We start from the raw sequence: 25,805 nt of genomic DNA, 5'->3' as shown, positions 1-25,805 counted from the left end.
GTTCAGAATTGTAGATAGAGAACAGACATTTCTGTGGAATAACCTGCAAGGGGAAAATAAAATATTTTCTTCATTTATGATGTCATCAAATAAACTTTCAACTGTTTCAGCCTCATCTGAAATACAAGACAATGTGTCCATGCTCACGTTTCCATAAGATCTCCTATCTGGAACAAAGTAAGCTTCTGCTACACCCAGGAAAGTGTTATCAGAAAAATCCATGTCAAAATCTGGCATTCCTGGGTTGTTGCTAGAAAGCTCAATAGCAGGTCCATCTTTTAACAGAGTCTTATTAGGGTTATTTCTATTCACTGTTGTTGCATTTTTTCCCAACATGTCCTGCTTCCCTGTTTCCGCCTCTTGAGATAAGATGGAGGTTGCAAGTTGTTGTGTTGCAGCTTCTATAAGAGCATATTTCCTGTTAATTTAAAGAATAGGAAAATAAAGATGAACCACTAACTGTAATACACTTTTTCAGAAAATGTATTAATACCTAAACTCCATAAAAGAATACTCTAAGCACAATATCCCCCTGCCCAATGTCCGGTAAGTAGTCAGTTTGACCCATGTATGGATTCATTTTCCTTATTCTGTACTAAAAAAGTACATTACTTTAATCTACGACATTTTAATGGAAAAATAGGATAGCATTAAAAAGAGAAGAATACATTATTATTATTACTGGCATTTAATTCTGCAGTGTTGCACATTTGAGAAAAAAATAAATAAATAAACAAAACAGTACAATATATACAGACCAAAAGGTAAAGAGCATGTGAGCAGCGATCTAGCCATTGAAGCTGTTTTGTACAATGCTTAGTTAGATAGCCTATGTGCTTACTATCTAAATTTAAACTAATTGTAGCCACATTTTTAACAACCAGATCTCCGCTGAATAAACACAGTCAATCCCACCATTTCCCAGAGATGCAAGTGACCCAGAAACAGGAGATTACCTCCTTTACCTTGTCCACACATTGTTTTTGCAGTTTCTTCATTTAACTTGGTTATATTAAATTTAGCTCAAAAGGGGGCGTGGCCGACTGCCGGACAAGATGGACGCATAATCCTCAGCTCCGGCAAACTGGCTGAAAATCCGTTTCAATCCTGCCACACAGAACGCGACACAAACCTCAACACAGAAGATGTCGCAACACAAAAGCAAGAAGAACTCGGCTAAAGCTGGAAAATTAAATTTCTTCCCACAAAAACCTCATCTATCACACTCGGGCCTACTACTGACCAACCAAGATGGCGATGAAGGTACCGACGATGAGAGTGCATCGCAAAATATGCCTGAACCAGGAGATGCTCTAACCAAAAGCTACTTAACCCAGGCTTTGGAGACCCTATCCCGAAACCTGATTGGAACTTGGCAGCACTCCATGGACTCCCTCCGCAAGGATGTCCAAGAAATAGGCAAAAGAACGTCGCACATAGAAACGAAACTGGATGAAATGGCGGCTGCACACAACACTCTCGCAACACATGTGGAGCGCTTGGAAGACAAACTACTACTCACCGAAGCGAAACTGGTGGACATGGAGGACAGATCTCGGCGAAATAACCTGCGGCTGCGGGGTGTGCCTGAGATGATACTCCCAGCGGATCTGCAAGCGTATGTGAGAGATCTGCTTAGCGCTTACGCGCCCGAGATCCCGTCCGACATGTTGTTGCTTGACAGGGTCCATCGAGTGCCACGTCCACGCTACCTCTCTGATTTCTCACCCAGAGATGTTCTGCTACGTGCCCATTACTATCACATCAAAGAGCACGTCCTCCGTGCCAGCAGAAGTAAACCCAAGCCTCCAGACGATTACGCCACGGTCCAAATCTTCCCAGACATATCAGCGACCACTCTGCGCAAGAGGAAAGAATTCGCCCCCATCACAGCGGCACTTCGCACCAATGGAGTGAGGTATAGGTGGGGATATCCCACGAAGCTATTGGTAACCAGGGACGGTTCCTTCAAGGCTATCCTGACCCCTGAAGATGGCGTTAACCAGCTCAAGTCGTGGGGCATTAACCCACAACTGGAACCTACGCCAGCTTCGTCACTAGGCAGACTACGCCTAGACTGGCAGAAGGTGCCCGACACGCATTAAACCAAGTTGACAGCTGTATGAGAGACACGCAAGTATTATGCATCACACACTTTATTTCCCACATGCATACTGGAATTGGAAGGGCCCGGCGGAACTCTTACCCACGTACACCTCTGGCACCACCGGAGGGCTCAACCACTTCTCATAATGAGATACTTTCCCTACTAGCACTGAACATACTCACAGGCCACGAAATGAACTTCCATGAGATAGCCTGCTAGAACTGTACACTTCCACGCTGCCACATTGATAATGATCAAAGGGGGCATGGGGTGATACAGGGTGGTAGGGGACACAACAGAATAAATACTGGTGGTTCAATGGGATCCGAGCCGGACCTATGTAGGTGGGCCGCGTGGGCCCGGGCGCTTTCCACCTGCCGTTCTCCTCCGAGGGGGGGAGGGGTGGGGGGGACGCGCAGGGTACCTCGTGGTCTATACCAATGGCTGTATATGTGTCTCGTTCTGCGATTTATATATTTTATTTGTAACTGTGCTGACCCCTTTACCAAACCCCTTTGCCTTCTTGCTGTTGCTAAATTATAAGAGTCATTGCTGACAAGCCTTTGAGACAGCACACAACCAACAACTAACATGAGATAGCCTGCTAGAAATTGTGAACTCTCACGCTGCCGCATTGATGGGAGGGCATGGGGTGATACAGGGTTGTTGGGGACACGGCAGAATAAATACCGGCTGTTCGGGGGGATCTTGGCCGAACATATGTAGGTGGGCCGCGTGGGCCCGGGCGCTTTCCCCCAGCCGTTCTCCTCCGAGGGGGGCGGGGGGGACGCGCAGGGTACCTCGCGGTCTATATCAATGGCCGTGTGTCTGTCTCGTTATGCGATTTATATATTTTATTTGTAACTGTGCAAACCCTTTTACCAAACCCCCTTTGCCTTCCTGTTGTTGCTATATTACAAGAGTCACTGCTGACAAGCCCTAGAGACAGCACACGACCAATAACTAACCTGGGGAAAGAGGTGACCCCTGGACCCCCGGGTGAGGCTTAAGATCAGGGGTGTAATGATGAAGCTTGAAATATGGAACAGACGCAGGTGCCCTTTCAGATGCTGATAAGAGCCCCAACGGCTCGTTACTGTCACACACGTGCTCTTGCAAATACTTAGCATTGCGCTGTACTTGGTATAGTAGCCACTCACTCAAGTCCAAAGGCGCCTCCATACTCATCCACAAATCGCTCTCGTTCGAACTCCTTCAAGTCAAAAAAGATTCCCAAGGTAGATATGTCATCATTCATTGCACGATAAATGACATTAATTACACAATTGCCTCAGTGTACAGCCCGAACACTAACCAAAGGAACTTCTTACATAAGGTTCTTTCCAAAATACCTAGCCCACAACTAAAAAACTTAATTTTATGTGGAGACCTAAATCATATATTCGACCAAGTTTTAGACACGACAGTCCCTGGGGACACCAGGAGGCAGGCCGCCTTAAAACCGCAATGCAAAGCTATGACGAAATTGCTGCTCGAATACAATATTTATGATTCTTGGCGCACAACCCACCCAAACATGCGTGAATATACGCATCACTCACAAGCCCATAAAACGAGCTCACGCATTGACCATATCCTCATAGCTGCACGCCTCCTCACATCCATGATAGACTGCACAATAGGGGACTTGACATGGTCGGACCATGCGCCTGTACTCTTAACACTACATGACAAGTTCCCCTTCAGGGGAACCTCCCCATGGAAATTGAACGACAGCCTTCTGTTCGATAATTCCTTCAAAGATACATTAAAAAAGGAAATACAACTATATTTTGACACAAACAACACGCCACCAATACAACCTCAAAATATATGGCTCGCTCATAAGGCGGTAATACGGGGACTAATCATTAGCCGGGCAGCATACTTAAAAAAGAAAATACAAGGAGAATACACCACCCCCCTCAAAAAACTCTGCGCCCAAACAAACGCCCAACTCCTTTCCCCGTCTATTGCAGGTCAAGCTGAAATATACCACACCACTAAAGCAATAAACGACATATTATTCCAAAAGACATCAGATACACTGACTAGACTAAAAATGAAGCAATACTCTCAAGGCACTGGCTTCCCTATTACGACAACATCAGACTCGATCAAAAATACCACATATATTTAACCCTGCAGGCACTAAAATTACAAACCCACAGCAGATAAACGACACTATGGCAGAGTTCTATGACAAACTTTATAATCTTACACAGGACACCAAGACACATAAACCCACAACTCAAGAAATACACAACTTCCTAACACATGCTCATCTTCCTTCACTTAGCCCAGCTCAACAGGAAATGATCCAGCAACCGATCACCATCACTGAGATAGAAAAAACTATCGACGCCCTACCACAGGGGAAAACACCAGGCCCAGACGGCTTCACAAACATGTATTACAGATGCTTCAAATCCACCTTAGCCCCGCAAATAGAGAAAACGTTTAACGCCATTATAGCAACAAGCTATATGCCCTCAGAAATGTTGATAGCCCATATTGCAACGTTACCTAAGCCGGGGAAGCCACCTACCAAACCCCAAAACTTGAGACCTATCTCGCTATTGAACACTGACACGAAGTTGTTAGCAAAAATTTATGCAAACAGACTTGCCTCCATAATCCCTTCGGTAATACATACAAATCAAGTAGGGTTTGTCAGGGGGAGACAGGGCTCGGATGGTACTAGGAAACTGCTAGACCTGATGTCAAGCGCGCGGGCCTCGGAAAGACCCAGTGTGTTCCTTTCGTTGGATGCCGAAAAAGCGTTTGACAGGGTGCACTGGGGATTCCTTGAGGCTACGCTGACAAAATTTGGTTTCCCTCCGGGCTTCATGTCCCTACTGACAGCACTATACTCCACACCGTCTGCTCATGTAGCCAATAATCAAAAAGATTTAGTATTACAAACGGATCGCGCCAGGGATGCCCGTTATCCCCACTGCTGTACATCCTGATCCTGGAACCACTAGCGCAACATATAAGAATGAGTCACAATGTCAAAGGCATACAAATAGGATCCATGGAACACAAACTCACAATGTTCGCAGATGACATCATGCTATCCATAGAATCACCACATACATCACTCCCGCATCTACATGACATCCTAGCCAATTATAGTGCATGCTCATACTATAAACTTAATATTTCCAAAACGCAAGCGATGGGCATGCACATACCACCCCACACCCTACAAGAATTAGAAAAGGCCCACACATATGATTGGCGAACAGATCATCTCACCTTTTTAGGAGTTGCATTTACAGCCACATCGCATGCCATGTTACAGGCAAATTACACCAAATTAGTGAATAAGTTGAAAGGCCAAATTATGAGTTGGACAGGCAAATATGTCTCCTGGTTAGGGCGAATTTCGGCAACAAAAATGATACTTCTACCCAAACTCCAGTATTTATTCCGTACGCTACACATCAAGCTCCCACGCACTTTCCTCCGAGAAATGCAGACTCTCATAAACACATTCATATGGGACAAGAAAAAATCGAGAGTGGCGTATTTTACCAGCATCTAACCATAAATGTGTGACTTAACAGTGATTTGGTAATCAAAATTTCTAAACTACAAAAAACAAAACTGGCAATGCAAAAGGTGAGTACTAAATGTCACATACAGTCACACACAGTCATATAGACACAGTCACACAAATTCATATACAGTTACATACACACAGCTACATGCACAGTCAATAAATCTCCCTCTCTTACAACTAACTGTTATGGGTACCAGGGGGGAGTACAGGAGGTCAAAGTTATAGTCCCTTTTGTCTAGTGGTGGGAAAGCACCTTTCTGCTTTTCTCTCCAAGTGCATTGTGATTAGCAGGCACCATGTGCCTGTATCGGACTAGCAGCTGCCTTCCCATGAAACCCAGGAAAATAATGACATCTACTACCCAGTCTCGTGAATCAAAACTATAAAGAGTAAAAAAACAGGAGGTTTATACACTGTTGACTTTTTAAAAATCTTTGCTAAGAGATCCAAAGACATAACAGACCCACATCCAAGGTTTAAACTCATAAAAAACCCTTAGCACTGTCTATACCTTAGATGAGTGTGGCCAAACTTTAGCAGCATGGGATCAACTTTTTGGGAAATCAGGGTAACACAATGTACCACTATATCAGCATTGCATTAATGACCCCTATTCAAGATGCTGGGGTGGAGGCTGTGTCATTTATACTATCTGTAGTAGCCTCTTAGAATATATGACACTCTCCCTACCACAGCGTGCATATCTAGAGTAGCCCCTAGTGTGAATTACTTATTAATATTATTAGTAGCATTTATAAAGCACCAACATATTTTACCACCTACCCAAAATCTCTTAACATAAACCACACAGGTCCTATCTCAAGTCACACTAACATTCTTTCAAGCAAACATTCATACCCACTCTCTCCCATGCTTGCATACATACATAGTCAAACGCACACTCTCCCTTACATGCATACACTCATACTTGAAGTCATACCCAGTAGAACTTGGAAATAAATTCGGACCAGGGCATTTTTTAATCACAGCGGTCAAGTGAGAAGGGGATGCGGCCAGAGAGGAGAGTTTTCTTAACTGATAGATCGTGATCAGCCATTTGACCACCCCCTTACCAATATTAAATAAAGTGCTCAAAAAGTCTGTCTTATAGCCAGTATTGCATGAAGAGATGATTAGACATCCTTATATGGAAAAAATATAGTTGAGATAGTCAGGACACTTGAAAACAATGGAGGATGAATACCCTAAAAATTATCGACTGGACTTCATAAGCACTCCACATTCTGATTAGGCATTTTAGTGTTGCTGCACCTATTTAAAGGTCACAAGATTTAAATAGATATTCCAAGTAGCATAACCATTACAGCATATTTTATTGGTTATGGCTCTGGGAAGGTGCTAACATACTTTTTGCCTTGTTTTTTTTTTTTTTGCTCTGAAAACCACACCACTACCATAGCTAATTATATAATTTGGAAAGTAGGGCTTCCCCATTTTGTGGTATTTTAGATGAGTACTATACAAGCACCTAATGCCCACAAATAGTACAATAAAGCATCATGTTTAAAACAAGGCATAAAACAAGGTAATACATTAGATCAATCTGCACATAAGCACTGTGGTTTGCTCACTATTTACACTACTTGAGTCAGACCATTATTAACCCCTTAATGACACAACTTCTGGAATAAAAGGGAATCATGACGGAATATATCCGTCGTCTGTCCTTAAGGGGTTAAAGGAGCACTATAGGGTCATGAACACAAACATGTATTCCTGACCCTATAGGGTTAAAATCACCATCTAGCCACCCTGGTCCCCTCATGCCTCCCTAAATATAGTTAAATCATACTTGTATTCAAGTCTGCTGCAGCTGCTTACTTAGTGCCTGTTTCCTTTAGACCTGCCCACTGCCTGGTGACATCAGCAGAAGTGGTAGCCTGATCCAGTCACAATGCTTCCCCAAAGGATTGGCTGAGACTGACAAAGAGGCAGATCAGGGGCAGAGCCAGCACAATTCAAACACAGCCCTGGCCAATCAGCATCTCCTCATAGAGATGAACTGAATCAATGAATCTCTTTGAGGAAAGTTCAGTGTCTGCATGCAGAGGAAGGAGACACTGAATGTTTGGATGCATTTTAGGCAGCCATGACCCAGGAAGGATCTCTAACAGCTATCTGAGGAGTGGCCAGTGAAGTTATCTGAAAATACAGCAAAAAGCCTGAAGGTAATGATTCTACTCACCAGAACAAATTCAATAAGCTGTAGTTGTTCTGGTGACTATAGTGTCCCTTTAACAATACAGAATACTGAAAGTAAGAAGATTTTTACTAGTTTAGATTCAGTGCATATTATTTTCCTTTCCTCAGCTCATGTGATTACTCTACAGTTCGCATGCAATTTATATCGAAATATTGTGAGTGTTTTTGTTTGAGAACATCATGTATATTATGTAAAGAGAAATACTCTTAACTCTGCTTCTATCTGATTTACTAGTGCAGGGGTAGGCAACCTACGGCACTAGTGCCATGCACGGCACTCAAGGTGTCTTTGCACGGCACTCAAGGCTGCTAGAGCCAAACAGGCTCTGGCCTATCAGGAGTCCCAGTGAAACTTCAGATATCTGCCAATACGAAAAGGTGGTGAAGGACAATCCTCAATGTATGCATTGCAGCACATAGAATAAGTGATCTCAGATCACTTCCTCCCAGCACTCGTGAATGGGAATACACACAGTAGTAGAGCAGCTTGCAGCTGCTGTTGCAGCTCCTGTCCTTGACCTGTACCTGGCCAGCCTGGTCCCCACTGGAACCCATGGAAGCTACTCACACTGCTAGATATACACAGACCTGCACAATAACCCTTCCCTCTTACAAATAATACGGACAGCCCACACACAAACATACACACAATCCGCACAAACGTAACCCGCTAACAATCCACATACATGCACACAACCCCACGTGCAGCCTCTCACATGCAATACCCCAAACAGCCCCCACACATACACACACTACCAAACACACAAAGTGACATATCCATCCACACACAATTCCACAAGCAGCCCCCATACACAGCCCACATTCATATGTATCACAACGATACCAAACTATTAATGTACATATACAATATAATAGCTCATATACGCACAAATACAACAATACAAAGCAATTACAGTATAAATAACACAAGCAGAATACGGCAGCATACACACCTCAATTTAAAAAAAATAGGACCGGCACACTACAGGACATCACAATCTTATATTGGCACAGTGCTGCTAAAAGGTTGCCTACCCCTGTACTAGTGTATATGATTATATTCATAACACATGTTAAGAAATTATATAGTATGCCAGTATATTGTATATTGTATGATTACAAATGTCATAAATTACCTGCAAATCTGGTTCTGCAGAAATCGTCGATGATTAACCTTCCGCTTGGTTGGTCGACTCTTTTTAGGTCTCTGTAGGGTGCGCATAATGTGAGAGGATGCCACTGTTATGAATGTAAACAAGTCATGGCCGCACTCATAATATCCAATGTCCTGGTGTGGGTAAAAATTAAATGCACTTGATGTCTCCTGTTGATGCATCTTAAACCAGGGTCAGAAGTGGAAGACTGCAAACAGATTCAGAGAAAACCATTTGAATAAAGTGACTACATGCAAGGTTATTTATCAAGCACTGGATTTTGCCTAAATGGACATAATTCGGTGAATATGGTTGAATTCCAACCAGACTGGCAATTCTCATATTTACTAAAGCCAAATCCATCTGGAATTCGGTTGATCTGACTAAATCTGTAGTATTTGGTTGGATGTGTTCAGTGTCTGCTTTAAAATAAGTGCTTTTCATGTCCAAATCCTGTAAAAAGTATAGGATTTGGAATACGTACAAAGCACAGATATTAAACAAAATTTGGACCAAATGCATCCACCAGGATGCACATTTGCAAATTAACTTTCACTTGCTGTTTGCAAGAAATGTAATAACTGTAATATAAAAATATATATACTTTAAGGATTTTAGAATACAACGTTTTACCTCTAATGATGCAAATTAATAAACAACTGAAAGACTTGAGAACAGCAGAGATATCATGGACAGGTAGAATTAACAACGTAAAGTCTTACCTGATCCCCAGATGGAGTTATGTATTCCGTATGTTACCATTGAAAATGCCTAAACCATGGCTCATGATGATTCAATCTGCCTTAGATAAATATATATGGCTCGGGAAAAAACCCAGGGTTAATAAAAAAATTCTGAACCTAAAGCCTAAGTTGGGAGGGATGGGAGTTCCTGATATTACAGATATATATGAAGCTTGCTCTTTGGCGCACGTTATATCCTCTATGAAAGAGAGCTCCAGGGGAGAAGCATAGGAAAAAATTGAGGCTAGAAAAGCGGAAGTTCCGGATTTAATGGCTTTATTTTGGAGTATACATAAGTGTGAGAGAGATGATAAGGGTCTAATTCTAGATAATTTATTGGGTCAATGGAGAACCTGGAAAAAAAGACTCAAAATTGAAGATAAAATTATTATTGATTTACCCCTACACGTACTGTCCACTAATATTGAGAATCTTAATCTTGATCCATGGTTAAGTAAAGGTATTAATAGAATAGATCAGTTATTCCAACATCAACAAATTAGACCTTTTGAAGAGATCAAACAAGCCTTTTCTCTTTCCTATAGAGAAAGTTTTGCGTACTTAAGGATAAAACATTTCTTAATGAGACACAGAATAACTGTTTTCTGAGGAACTACAAACTTTCTTAAATTTAATAAACACCAGACATAGTAAAAATCTAGTCTCCAAAAGCTAAAAAATTTGTAGTAAATATAAGTCAACCCCTGAATTTCCAGCCTTAAAAGCATGGGAAAGAGATTTACAAATTATTATTACGAGAAATGAATGGCTTAAGGCCAATAATGCAGTAATGAAAGCTTCACACTGCCTAAATCTATTGGAAAGTCATTATAAGGTTATTAATAGATGGCATTACGTTCCAGCCAAATTAGCAAAAATATATCCAGGAACACAATATCTTTGCTGGCGTTGCGCCTCATTGAGAGCAGATTATGTTCATATATGGTGGTCATGCCCGATTATATCTCTACTATGGCAAAAGGTAGTGAAATTTTGTAGGGAAGAAATAGAGGTAGATCTTGACTTTACTTGTAGTTCCATGATACTACATTTGGGTTGGCCTACAATTCCAAAGGATAAAAAAGAATTAATTGTCCATATTCTCATAGAAACTAAAGCTACTCTTGCAAGACTCTGGAAAACACCAGACTCCCCGAATTGGGAGCTGATAAAACAGCAGGTCCTGAATAATTGCAAAATGGAAATAGGGATATTAAGACAAGACCACTACTTTAATCCACGAATTGAACAATGGCAGAATTGGATCGTAAAATTAGGTAGAAGAAGTGAGTCTTAACTTACACTAGGGTTTATATGCAGTGGAATTGCTGTTGGGTGGCAGATCCCGTGCATTCATTTTCAAGATATCCATGGTTATATGGATCCTGATTAGTAGATGACTGTAGAATGACTGATGAGTGTTGCCTCTCAGGTTCTTAGGACTGACTCGGGATCAATCCTCGGCAAGAGCTTTTTTTTTTTTTTTCCTCTTCTCTCTCTGTCTGGTTTTGTTATTGCAAGGCAAGGGTAAGTTGGCAAATTCATGGCAAGCAGAAATATATAAGGAATGGACTTAAAACGAAGAGGAAAGAGAAAGGGAGAAATGAGGGATGAAGGGAGAAGAAGAGGAAAAAGGGAAAGGGAAAAGAAAAGGAAAGGGCCCTTAGAATTTATTACATATGTCTAACTTCTTCCTCTTTGATCTGAAAACTGCCAAACTATGATTGAACTGTAATAATTTTATACATACCCCATGTCATTTTATTCCTATTGTCTAAATGTTTAATGTTTAATCTATGTTTTCTTTTTGTAATAATGCATGTAAAAAGAAAGAAAAGAGAAAAAAGAAAAGGAAAACTTTTCAATAAAGATTATATATATATAAAAAATATATATATATACTTACCTTCTTTTTATCTCACAAAATCCATTACATCATGTTGTTTACTTACAAATTGTACATCATAGGTGTGCACAGCACATTTCATTAGGGTGTGTACCTGGTAGTTCTTTCCACCAAAAGTAATTTTAATGTATTCGAAAATTTTAACAATGTGAACATTTATCAAATTAACACTCCAAGCACCATAAACACTACATCCTACTATAGCGGTTATGGTATGGTGCCATAAATGCCATCCTCCCTGTAAAATGTGTTAAATTTAACAGAGCACCCGCGCATGTAAGAAAATATGGTTAGCATCACTGAACTAAGCAGGGTCATGCAGAGCCACACTCATTGGCTAAGAGTGTTAGCTGAGCACTCCAAGTCAATGTACATGGTCCTGTATAGACCATAATTTAGCTCTATGAAGACATCTGGTGTCTTCTACATGAAATGACCAGATTCAACGTGGGGGTCTGAGGGACCTATGGACCACTGGATAACAGGACTCCAACTATTTACCAAGGGTGTAGAAAGGGGCAAACAGTTGGATGGATCTTCAGTTGCCTAATCACTCACACTCTTCTTTTTTAGATTTTGTTAAATAAACCAGTTCAAGACCCAAAGTACTCAGGCTGACAGGCTGCAGCAGCATGGAGCTATCCCTGTTTGCCTGCATACTACTGCTATATTTAGCCTCTGCTGCTGCAGCTGGGAAGCTTTGAGATGTGGTTCACAGTCTGCATGCCATCTGGTGTACCTAAGATGCCCGTAGGTGGTGTAGAAGTAAACTCTCTGCTCAGCTTACGCTCTCTGCCACTTTGTATCGTCTTCATCTGGCTGCATTTGTGTTGTAGCAATGACTGCTACCATCTTGCAGTTTCAGGGAGGGAGCAGCTGCCTTACCAATACAGGCAGTGGGGTGAATTTAAATGCCACAACATACGCTGTCTGGTAATTGCAGTTTACAGAGGGGGGGGGGGGGGGGAGGAGTAGGGAGGCGTCCCTGCATAGTGTGTATGGGTGACCATGGTGCATGTGCGAGTAACTGTGTATGTGAATGTGTGTGAGTGACTATTTGTGACATAGTATATGTGTGAAGTAAAGAACAATAGGAGATGGCACTCATCAAATGGGCAGGAAGGCAGAAAATGCGATGCACTAATATAAGGATGTCACTCCCAACATAGATGTGAACAAAGCAAAAAGGATCCAGCACACACAAACTCCCAAATCAGAAATTTTATTAGGAACTCTCAAGCAACGTTTTAGCTCCAATAAGTTTTTTTTTAGCCTATTCTGGCTTAAAAGTTGCTGGTGGGTTACTATAATATATATCCATTATGAAGTATTTATATTTAGCTACACGTATTTTGAAAGATAACTGTAATCAAAACTCATTTTTTTTTCTTTCTATAAATCCTCCCATATTTAAAGGGGGACTGTCACTTCTCTGGATTTTACACCACTGAATAAAACGCAGAAAATTACCTATAACTTGTGTCAACCTTTTGACGTGAGACACGTTCTTTTAAATTTATACTGAATGACATCATAATTCAGTTCAGACAAGGCAAAGCCAGGCAAATGTTGCAAGGCAAAAAGGAGAACTAGATTTTTTTTTATACAACACTGTACTGACTATAACAACTTCAACAAGATTAGGTTTTTATAGTGTCTACAGTTGCCCCCCTTCTTAGTGGCCCCAAAGTAATTAGAAGGTTTGGAAGCGTGGCTGCCAAGTCACGCCCTCAAGCCCCCATGGTATGAGAAAACCGCGAATAGACTTCATGGGGACTTAGCCGCGAATGCCCTGGAACAGTTTTGAGCATGGGACCATGCCTGCGCCTGGGCAAAAATATGACTTCCATAAAATTTCTGAACCCCTTATCTGATATGGGTGATTTTTGGATATGTTGTTCACACAGATCAGAGCTATCATGGGATGTAAGATAAATAAATGTGAGTGCTTTTTATCAATAAAACTTACCACCGTTTCAGCGCCGAGATCCTCGGGAAGGTCACACCCCCTTTTTGTCAAAATGACGATACAGCAGGGCTCAATCAGACGCTTCTCTTAGAGAAGCATCATAGTTGTCTGGTGCGCATGCGCGTCTTTGCGCTGTACCAATCGCTTCATTGATTGCCTCTTTATGAATGAACTGAGCGCTCTATGGACCAAAACTGCGAATAGACTTCAGGGGGACTTAGCCGCAAATGCCCTGGAACTATTTTTGACATGAAAACCTCGTGGTTCCTGGTCGGTCCTCCAGCGGCACTTAGCAGCGATTCTATGGAACTGTTTTGGGCATGGGACCATGCCTGCGCCTGGGCAAAAATTTGACTTCCATAAAATTTCTGAAGCCCTTATCTGATCTGGGTGATTTTTGGATATGTTGTTCATCCAGAACAGAGCTATCAGGGGATGTAAGAGGATATGGATATGGTGTTTTGGGGTACTTATGGTACTTTATAAAAATGTGTGTTTTTTTCTGCCTGGGGATAATGGAGTTAATGCATTATCTGCCTTAATTATATCACAGGCAGAGGGGAGGGATTGTGTACTGTATGTGGGAGTGTCATTCATTGTCACATTGTTTTTATTGGCTTCTACACTTTGTGTCCACCTGGGCGTCACCCTTGTTAAGAAACTTGCATAAAAGGCCAGTGTGCCTCCATTAAAATTGAGATCCTGTTTTATCCTCAACACGTAGCCTTGTCTCGTGATTGGAGGGGAACTGCTATATCACTACTAGCTCTTGTAAGAGCTGTTCCAGCTACACTCTCTGGAGCAGGAGAGGTTCTTCCCACAATGTCCTGGATATCCGAGGTTGGTCCAGGGTGGGAGGAAGATGGCGAGATTCCAGTTAAGCTACGGCGGTTGTGGAGTCTGCGGTGGTTGTCCTCGGCGTCGGCTAGAAAGCATCTGTTGGCGGAGGTGCCCAGTTGGGGTGCCAGGTGATCTGTCACATTGGTGGCAAGCGGTGGGATGGCTTCCTAGTAAGAGGAACAGCATCCTGGAGTCACCGGAATTGTTACGGATTTATATGGAGGGATAGAGACAGCCACCGTGCAGTGTCCCTATCTACAGCGCTATGGAGCCACCTGGTCTACGGACAGCGGCGGAAGTGGAGGAGGAGTTTCACTGGTGGTTGCAGTACCTCTTTGATCTATCTATCTATCATCTATCTATCAATCTATCTATTTCTTTCTTTCTATCTATTTATATCTGTGACAAAATGGCTTTCGTCACTGGGTCTGCATGTGACAAACTGCCCTACTCCCCTATCGCTTGGAGGAGCCGGATTGCTAGCCTCTTACCCTGGGATGCTGACCCGTTAAGTCATGGGGTCTTAAGGCACTTGGGACAGAGCCCTCTGTCTTTGGATCACATCATTCGCCTTACTTGCTTGGATTGTACATTTCCCCTGTTACACTCGTATGTGGGTTCGGGCAGTTTACTTCCATTACAGCTGGTGAACTTAAACTTTACTCGACGTTATTGAGAACTGTGTTTGGGGATCTGAGCGCTATTCGCCTATAATATGCGCTCAGATCCAAGCTATCTGGGGGTGTGTGGAACATGGGGACTTCGTTCAGCGAAACATGAGTTATTGATTTTAATACAGTTTTGTTAAAAGGTAAAAAACACATGTTTCTCTCTCCGGAGATAATTAGGTTCTCTGCAACCACTTAAGTTAATTATCTCCAGGATAGAGAGGAGGGGTAAGTTAATTATCTCCAGGATACAGAGGAGGGGTTACACTCTTCCTGTGGGTGTGTATAAGAATTGTACTGTATACTGATTGGTTCTGCATATTTTGTTACAGTCTTCCACAAGGTCCCATGTGGGAGTTCCCTTGCTGGGAGACCATCATAAAAGGGCTGAGTTTGGCCATCAATAAACACATTCGTTTTACCCCTTCATGAAGTCTCGACTCATGTTTGGGGAATTGGGAGCTATAATCACTACTTAGATAGGGTACAGATAGGGACAGCCTATTATCACCTAAGAAAGTGGAGTTCTCCACTAAACCACAACCCCCACGTTTGATAGCCACATTCGATTCAGGCTGGGAGGCCGTTAGAACTGTGTTTCAAAAATTCTGGCCGTGCCTGTTGGATGATACTCACCTTAAAAGGGTCTTGGGACCCAGAGTCGAAATGACCGCCCATAGAGGGAAGAATCTTAGGAACATTCTTGTTCCAAGCCATTTTCATTGTCCCCCCACACGTACCTGGCTACACAACACTACGGTGGGATCATATCAATGTGGCCATTGTGTGGTTTGTAAATTTATCAAACGCGACTCCAAGGTCATTTTTGATAGCACTGGGAAAAGATCTTTTAAGATCAAATCTTTTTTTCAACTGCAACACCGCTGGTTTAGTGTACCTCCTCACATGTACCTGTCATTTGCAATATGTGGGAAAAACCTTTAGACCCTTTAAGGAGCGTATCAAGGAGCATGTTAGATCACCTAAACTGCTCGTTGATACCCCCATAGGTCGCCATTTGAAAGAGACTCATGCTGGTAATCCACAGGGGCTTCGGTTCTGTGGACTAGAATTGGTCCGAAAGGACAGACGTAGGGGCAACTATGACCGTTTTTTGAGACAACGGGAAAGCTTTTGGATTTTCCAACTCAAAACACTTCACCCAAAAGGTCTCAATGAAGGTTTTTCCTTCGCCCCCTTTATCTAAGCAACCTAAAGACACCCATTTAATCCTGTCAGGTCAACCTTTTTGTAAATATTATGTAAATAATTTGTAAATATTTTCTAAATTCATTATATATTTTTTCAGTATGTATGGTCGGCACTTTTCTACTATCTAGGGTTATGTTTTCAACCCCTTAACAATACTCGTCAACACACCGTGTTTATCCTAACAAATTCTCTGTCTTCCCTATATGTTTGGAGCTAATCATCTCTCCAATATCTACTTAATCTATACGAACACCTACCTATCCTTTGATAATGTTCGTTTATGCCTCGTTGTTTACACATTTAAACCTCTAGTCTGTTCCGAATATCATCTGGGGCATTTGTATGCCACGTACTGTAAAATCGTCCCGTATATAATATTTGGATTAATGTACTCTGGACCATATATTAGAATTTTTCCAGACCTCCTTTAAGTACTAATCCTTGTTCAACTCTGCTTACAGATATAGTTAATTGAAAATACTGATGTACCATTAAAGTCTTAGGACGGACTCCGGTACCTCTATGAATCTACAGAGTCTTACCACTACTATCTCTGGGGACATTTTTTCGGGTCATATATATTTAAATCCCTTGCAGTTCCTACATGGTGCCCGGGTCCTTTGTATTTAAAGATCCACATCAGCACTCTGTTCCCTTCAAGGGTTAACTGCAAATGTGGACCCCATGGGGGGGGAGGGTTTTTTCTCCGCCCCCCCCCCTTGCCCACATGGATTCACCGATTGGACAGTGAGGATGACGTCACGCCAGAGGGCAGTCCTAAAATTGATTTAAAAACAGGTGCTATCCACTCTGCAAACGGCTCTTGACAAAGGCGACTCGTATCGCCGAAACGCGCGTTGAGCAGCTCACATAGAGCGGATAATTTCATTTTAACTTTCTTGTTTATGGGCAATTCTGGGGTTTGACATTCTACGATCCTGGGCACTGCTAAAGACGGTTACCGATATGTATAAGATATGTACAAGATGCTAGGGACTCCTACCCCCAAATCACATTTAGCTGTTTAGGCATCTTGTTACATATTGCTACATATTTTTCACTACGCTTCTCTATGTAATGTAAAATTGGTTCTCTTATACTTTTTGCCTTAAGAACCAATATGTGCTTCATGCATGGGATATAAGTTGATGGCATTTGTGGGAATTTTCCTATTTTGCTTCTAAATTTGAAGTGTATTGTAACCTGTAGCCTGTAGCAACCTCTAGGCTAATACCCTCTATATTTGTACCTGTTTTCTGCCTAATAAGTGATATCTATATAGGGTATTTTTGAAGGCACTTCTAGGTACTATTGGGTCTAAATTTTGCATCTCTGGATGCATATATTGTAGCCTTTACTCTTTGATACAAATATACTGGTGTTAACATTGGCACACTTTAAGCCACATATATTTACAGTTTATTTGTCTCTAAAATATAGCCTGCTGTTTTAGCAATTTTGGATGCATATTTATATCCTCGGTCCCTTCGATACAATTATACCAGTGGAACATTTGGCACATTTTTGAAGCCCTATACATATTTCCACGGTTTATTTGTTTCTTAAAGCATAGCCTGCTGGTGTAGCTATGACTCTACCCCACTAGGTCCTTATTTTAAACTTACACTTGTTTATTCAGAGTGTTTTCTTTTCCTCAAGAGGGATTATTAAAGAGTTTTTTGGCTACCTGCATGTAAGACCCCCCCTAGTGGGTACCTGCAGTACAGCCCTCTGTATAACATAAGGATATAAGGTCTATTTGGAAGGTAATTTGTTCTCGAGTTACCAACCATTAGCCCTATTTTCTCTATAATCACTACTTCACTCTTTTCAGCTTGGATTTCGGAAGACGCTACAAGGATCAGCGCTGCACGGATAGCAGGATCCTTTACACTGGTGGCAAACGGCGGGATTTTCTCCCGAATGGATATACAGAACCGAATCAAGTAGTGAATAGCATCCTAGCGACACCGGTACCATGGATTTATAATTAGGGCAACGCTAGTATCCGTACAGTGCCCCTGGCTAAAGCAGCATGGAATCAGCTAGTTCCTGGACAGCGTTCCATGAGGAGGAGCACCCGGATTACAGGGATGCAGCCCGGAAAGGCGTATGGCACGAGGCCATGGAGGACGTGCAGCGACAATGGAGCAAGAGTCTCCCCAGTGAGGAGCAGAGGTTGCGAATGCGATTGGCGCTGCGAAAGCCTCTGCTGGGGGAGCAGCCTCTGAAGGAGTGGGTGTCGGAGCTCGAGACCCTGGTATGGCAGGAGACCTGGTTAGAGGACGCATACCAGGCACTATGGTGGGACACAGTGCGACAGGCTCCCTGGACGGAGGAATACCACAGACCCGAGGGTGAGGATTACAATGGCCCTGGTCTATTATGGGAGTCCTTTGACGAAATGGATTTTGGGAGCACGGGAGAGTCCAGATTCTGGGACCTTATGGACTACAGGAAAGACCTACACGACTGGCCTCCCGAAAGGGGGGTGAGAGCAGATCTAACATTCCTGGTCAGAAGGGAGTGGGAGCTGGAGCAGGACTACCAACATCTGTTCAGCTTGATCCACTCACAGCCTAACCTGCAGCACTACCACTGGCAAGACCCGGCTGAGGTACACCCTGCTCCGCTACCAGCTGCAGAGGTAGGGGACCTCATAGACTGGTCCGGGGAGGACCCACAGTTGGCAGGTGGAGATGGGACCGAGGTCTCTTCACCGGTCCTGCAGGGAATTGGGAGCCTAGTCTCCATTCCCCAGCGGCAGTGTGTCCAGCAGGAAATAGAGAGCCCAGTCTCCTTTCCCCAGCAGCAGGACACTGTATTAGGAGTAGAGACCTTTGGTCTCCAGCAGCAGAGCTGTGCAGCCAAAGGGGAGGCAGTCTGTCTCCAGCAGCAGAGCTGTACAGCTAAAGGGGAGACAGTCGGTCTCCAGCAGCAGAGCTGTACAGCTAAAGGGGAGACAGTCGGTCTCCAGCAGCAGAGCTGTGCAGCTAAAGGGGAGACAGTCGGTCTCCAGCAGCAGAGCTGTGCAGAAAAAGGGGAGACAGTCGGTCTCCAGCAGCAGAGCTGTGCAGCTAAAGGGGAGACAGTTGGTCTCCAACAGCAGAGCTGTGCAGCTAAAGGGGAGACAGTCGGTCTCCAGCAGCAGAGCTGTACAGCTAAAGGGGAGACAGTCGGTCTCCAGCAGCAGAGCTGTACAGCTAAAGGGGAGACAGTCGGTCTCCAGCAGCAGAGCTGTACAGCTAAAGGGGAGACAGTCCGTCTCCAGCAGCAGAGCTGTGCAGAAAAAGGGGAGACAGTCGGTCTCCAGCAGCAGAGCTGTGCAGCTAAAGGGGAGACAGTCGGTTTCCAGCAGCAGAGCTGTGCAGCTAAAGGGGAGACAGTCGGTCTCCAGCAGCAGAGCTGTGCAGCTAAAGGGGAGGCAGTCGGTCTCCAGCAGCAGAGCTGTGCAGCTAAAGGGGAGACAGTCGGTCTCCAGCAGCAGAGCTGTGCAACTAAAGGGGAGACAGTCGGTCTCCAGCAGCAGAGCTGTACAGAAAAAGGGGAGACAGTCGGTCTCCAGCAGCAGAGTTGTGCAGCTAAAGGGGAGACAGTCGGTCTCCAGCAACCAGGTTTCAACCAGACTACTCCCATAGTAGTGCTGGTACCAGGGCAGAGTACCGCTGGTCTCTGCCCACTCAGCCACCCACCAAGGCAGCCTACCAGTCCCACACACAGCCGTGGTGAGGCACCTGGACATGGACAAGTTTTTCCCTCACTCAGGTGTAGAAACCAGTTATTGTGGGGGGGCTGTACTGCTGTTTCTGTTTTGTGGGTGGGCTGCTGGACTAACAAGGGCACTGACCGGCAGGAGGTCAGATACCCTGTTAGTCCGTTTGGAAAAGGGGAGATGTGTGACAAAATGGCTTTTGTCACTGGGTGTGCATGTGACAAACTGCCCTACTCCCCTATCGCTTGGAGGAGCCGGATTGCTAGCCTTTTACCCTGGGATGCTGGCCCGTTAAGTCATGGGGTCTTAAGGCACTTGAGACAGAGCCCTCTGTCTCTGGATCACATCATTCGCCTTACTTGCTTGGATTGTACATTTCCCCTGTTACACTCGTATGTGGGTTCGGGCAGTTTACTTCCATTACAGCTGGTGAACTTAAACTTTACTCGACGTTATTGAGAACTGTGTTCATGGGATCTGAGCGCTATTCGCCTATAATATGCGCTCAGATCCAAGCTATCTGGGGGTGTGTGGAACATGGGGACTTCGTTCAGCGAAACATGAGTTATTGATTTTAATACAGTTTTGTTAAAAGGTAAAAAGCACATGTTTCTCTCTCCGGAGATAATTAGGTTCTCTGCAACCACTTAAGTTAATTATCTCCAGGATAGAGAGTAGGGGTAAGTTAATTATCTCCAGGATACAGAGGAGGGGTTACACTCTTCCTGTGGGTGTGTATAAGAATTGTACTGTATACTGATTGGTTCTGCATATTTTGTTACAGTCTTCCACAAGGTCCCATGTGGGAGTTCCCTTGCTGGGAGACCATCATAAAAGGGCTGAGTTTGGCCATCAATAAACACATTCGTTTTACCCCTTCATGAAGTCTCAACTCATGTTTGGGGAATTGGGAGCTATAATCAATACTTCACTCTTTTCAGCTTGGATTTCGGGAGACGCTAAGGATCAGCGCTGCACGGATAGCAGGATCCTTTACAATATCTATCTATCTGTCTGTCTGTCTGACTCGATCGATCTGACTCGATCGATCTGACTCTCACTCACGCTCACTCACTCTCACATTTACTCACACATACTCACTCTCACTTTTACACACTCTCTCACTTCCTCTAACTATGACTCACACTCACTCACTTTCTCATGTCTGCTCACTGTCACTCACTCTCTCTCACGTTCAGTCACTCTCTCACTCACTCACTCACTCTCTCACTCACTTACTTTTATTCAGTCTCACGTTTACTCTCTCTCACTCAGTCACTCTCACTCAAGTTAACTCACTCACTCTAACATTTACTCTCTCACACACTCTCCGTTTACACTCACTCACACACTCTCTCTCATTCTCTCACACTTTTACTCACTCTCACTAATTCACTCTCTCACTTTTACTCTCACTATCTCACTTTCAGTTACTCACTCATTCTCACTCACACTCTCACTCACTTTCAGTCAATTTAACTCTTACTCACTTTCACTCTCACTCACCCACTCAGTTACTCACTCTCTCTCACTCACTTTTACTCTCTCTCACTCACTTTCACACTCTCTCACTCACCCACTTACTCACTCTCTCACATACTCACTCTCTCTCACTCACTCACACTTTCACTCTTTCTCACTCACTTTCACTCACACTCACTTTCACTCTCTTACATGATCTCACTTGCAGTTACTCAATTACTCACTCAGTCTCTCACTCACAATCTCACTCAGTCAATCACTTTACTCTCTCTCACTCACTTTTACTCTCTCTCACTCACTTTCACTCTTACTCATGTTCACACTCACTCACTTACTCACTCTCTCTCACTCACTCTCACATACTCACTCACTCACTTTCACTAACTCACTTTCTCTCTTACTCACTTTCACACACTCACTCACTTTTAGTCTCTCTCACTCACTTTACTCTTACTCAGTTTCACTCTCACTAACCCACTCTCTCACATACTCACTCACTTTCACTTTCACTCTCTTACACATTCTCACTTACATTCACTTTCACTTACTCACTTTCACACTCTCTCACTCACATTCACACTCACTCTCTCACATACTCACTAATTCACTCACTCACTCACTTTCACTCTCTCACACTATCTCACTTGCAGTTACTCACTCACTCACACTCACATACTCACTCACGCAGTCTCTGACTCACACTCTCACTCACTTTCAGTCACTTTCACTCTCATTCACTTTTACAATCTCTCACTTTCACTCTCACTCACTTTCACTCTCACTATCCCACTCACCCACTCACTTTCACTCTCAGTCATGTTCACTCTCTCTCACACTCTCACTCACTTTCACTCTCACTCACACACTTTCAGTCAATTTCAATTGCACTCACTTCTAGTCTCTCTCACTCACTCTCCCTCTCACTCACCCACTCACTTACTCACTCTCACTTACTTTCACACTATCTCACTCATTTACCCACTGTGACAGATCCATCTGTTCAGACTTATATTATTGGTTCGTCTGTTTGCCTTCAGCTCGTTGGATTTCCTGTCTGTATGCCCCTGTTCGTGTGTTTCCCCAAGTACCGATTGAAACTGCCGAACGGACGGCCACCCAGGAGAGGAGTGTGCTGCGAGTTAACCTATTGGCCTCAATTAGAACATTGCGGTTAACCGCAGACACCTCTCCATTCCATTTGTACGGGTGGTCGTCGTTCGTATGCCGACCACGAGGCATCGGCCATTTTGGGACACGAGGAGAATCAGAGGTGTTCGGTACAAGTTCTATGGAACTAAAAACGGATACTTTATCTGCCGAACACTGCTGGAAGCTGCCGCCCACCTTCTATTTCGTCGAGGCGTACTTACACCGGTCCGTTCGGGAGTTTCTATCATTCGTATGGACTTTACCCAGGTAGTTGTCCCATGGAGTCATTCGTATACCTAGGGACTTGTGAAAGACTTTGACTCCATGGCGATTGAACTAGGTACATCGGATCTGAGCGCTATTCGGTAGAAATATGCACTCAGATCCAGGCTATCTGGGGATACGTTACACGAACCATATGCATTCGGTATTGCTTAAGTTATGTATTTTATTGTATTTTAAAATGGCGACTGTCTCTATCCTGGGAGATAATTAGGTTTCTTCCTAATTATCTCCGGGATAGAGAAGAAGGATTTGCGGGTAAGATGGGAAGGGCTTATGTTGAAGCCACTGTGATTGGCTACTGTTCAATATATTGTACAGTCTTCCACAAGGTCCCCTAGGGGAGTGTCCACCTTGTGGAGACCCGCATAAATACCGGGCAGGTAGCCCCCATTAAACACATTCCTGTTTGACCTTCAAGACGGAGCTTGGTCTCGTTTGTGGAGGGATTTGTTATTGGGACAGCGCTTTCGTTTATTTCTAGCTGTGGAAGGAGTTCGACTGAATTGCTGATCGGGAGTTGCCGTGTTCGTATACTCCGTTCGGGAGTTTGACGATCGGCTGGATTTAAACTGCATTTCTGGAGACGGGGATTATTCACTAAACGGCGGCTTCATCTACCTGACGGTGAGTGTCATAACACCCACTTACTCATTCTCTCACATAGTCGCTCACTCACTCACTCACTATCTCACTCACACTCTTTCACACTATCTCACTTGCAGTTACTCACTCACACTCTCACTCACTCTCAGTCACTTTTACTCTCTCTCGCTCACTTTCCCTCTCACTCACTTTCACTCTAACTCACTTTCACTCTAACTCACTTTCACTCTAACTCACTTTCACTCTCACTAACCCACTCACTCACTCACATTCACTCTCTCTCACACACTTTCACGCTCACTCACTTTCACGCTCACTCACTTTCACTCTCTCTCACTCATGTTCACACTCTCACTCGCTCACTCACTCACTCACACTCTTACTCACTTTCAGTCACCTTCGCTCACTCACTTAGTCTCTCTCACTCACTTTTACTCTCACTCACCCTCACTTACTCACTCACTTTCACACTCCCTCTCACTCACCCAGTTACTCAATTGCTCACAAACTCACTCACTATCTCACTCACTCTCGCACTGACTTTCACTCTCTCTCTCACTCACTTTCACTCTCACACTATCTCACTTGCAGTTACTCACTCACTCTCACTCACTCACACTCTCACTCACTTTCAGTCACTTTCACTCTCAATCACTTTTACTCTCTCTCACTTTCACTCTTACTCACCCGCTCACTCACTTACTCACTTATTCACTTTCACTCATGTTCACGCTCTCTCACTTTTACACTCACTCACTCTCTCACATACTCACTCATTCACTCACTCACTTTTACTCTCTCCCACTACTCACTTGCAGTTACTCACTCACTCCCTCACAGTCACATACTCACGCAGTCTCTCACTCACACTCTCACTCACTTTGAGTCACTTTCACTCTCAGTCACTTTTACTCTCTCTTACTTTCACTCTCACTCACTTTCACTCTCACTAACCCACTCACTCACTTACTCACTTTTACTCTCAGTCATGTTCACTCTCTCTCACACTCACTTACACACACTCTCACTCACTTTCACTCTTACTCACTTACTCACTCACTTTCACTCTCACTCACTTACACACTGATAGACAAGCACACATAATGTAAAACATAGACACTGCTACCAACACACAATTATACTGCTAGACACACAACCACATTGTTAGACACAGTTACTGCTGCACACACTGACATTATTTTAGCTACCTCTGTGTACATTTTAGCAGCAAGAGGTTTGGATTCCTTGGAGTCCTATGACTAGGGGTGTGAATACTGCTGTGGGTTGCTGTTCATCCTACGTGGAATCCCCTTTACAAGCATAGGGAAGATGTAGTCAGACATCAATGACCACTTTCTCCCAGCACTGCCTTGCATGATTGATGATTGAAGAGCTTCCCCTCACTCCCCGCTGCAATCACTGTCTTGGCCATTGGTCCTCTGATCGTCCCAGCCAACTTTTTTGGGTCTGTCAGCCTTGTGTGCCATGCAAAGGCACCTCGTGTGCCCCATGCTGTCCACCCCTGCTTTAAATCGTATGGTTTTGTACAGGCAAAAATGATACACTACCATTGGGGAGGTTATAAAGTAGAATAGCACTGTCATAATTTTTGCTTTGTGTGTACTAAGTATAAGCAATGGTGGAACTACAGTGGTCGCTGTGGCCACTCAGTGTAACAGTGGGCCAACACTGAAGGGGCCCATCGGGTGGCCCATGCTGTTAGGGCCACCCAATGCTATGTATTTCCAGGGGGCCTGGTCAGTGCTTTAACAGCGCGACTGGGCCCCCACTGATGATGTCAGACGCTGGGAGGAAGTGACTGCCCCGATCACTTCCTCCCAGCAACTACTGGGAGCCGCTGACTCCCATCAGGTTGAGCCACTGGACCCCAGGGAAAGGTATGAGTGTCTGTCTGTGTGTCTGTATGTATGTCTGTCTGTATGTATGTATGTCTGTATGTATGTGTGTGTCTGTCTGTGTGTATATATATATGTCTGTGTGTCTGTATGTGTATGTCTGTCTGTGTGTATATATGTCTGTGTGCCTGTATGTATGTGTGGGTGTGTATCTGTCTGTCTGTATGTGTGAGTGTGTGTATGTCTGTCTGTGTGTCTGCATGTCTGTCTGTGTGTCTGTCTGAATGTGTGAGTGTGTGTGTATGTCTGCGTGTCTTTATGTATGTGT

Source organism: Pelobates fuscus, chromosome 11 (assembly GCF_036172605.1).
Source record: "Pelobates fuscus isolate aPelFus1 chromosome 11, aPelFus1.pri, whole genome shotgun sequence".
NCBI classification, from domain to species: domain Eukaryota; kingdom Metazoa; phylum Chordata; class Amphibia; order Anura; family Pelobatidae; genus Pelobates; species Pelobates fuscus.
Note: the sequence above shows the minus strand (reverse complement) of the source record.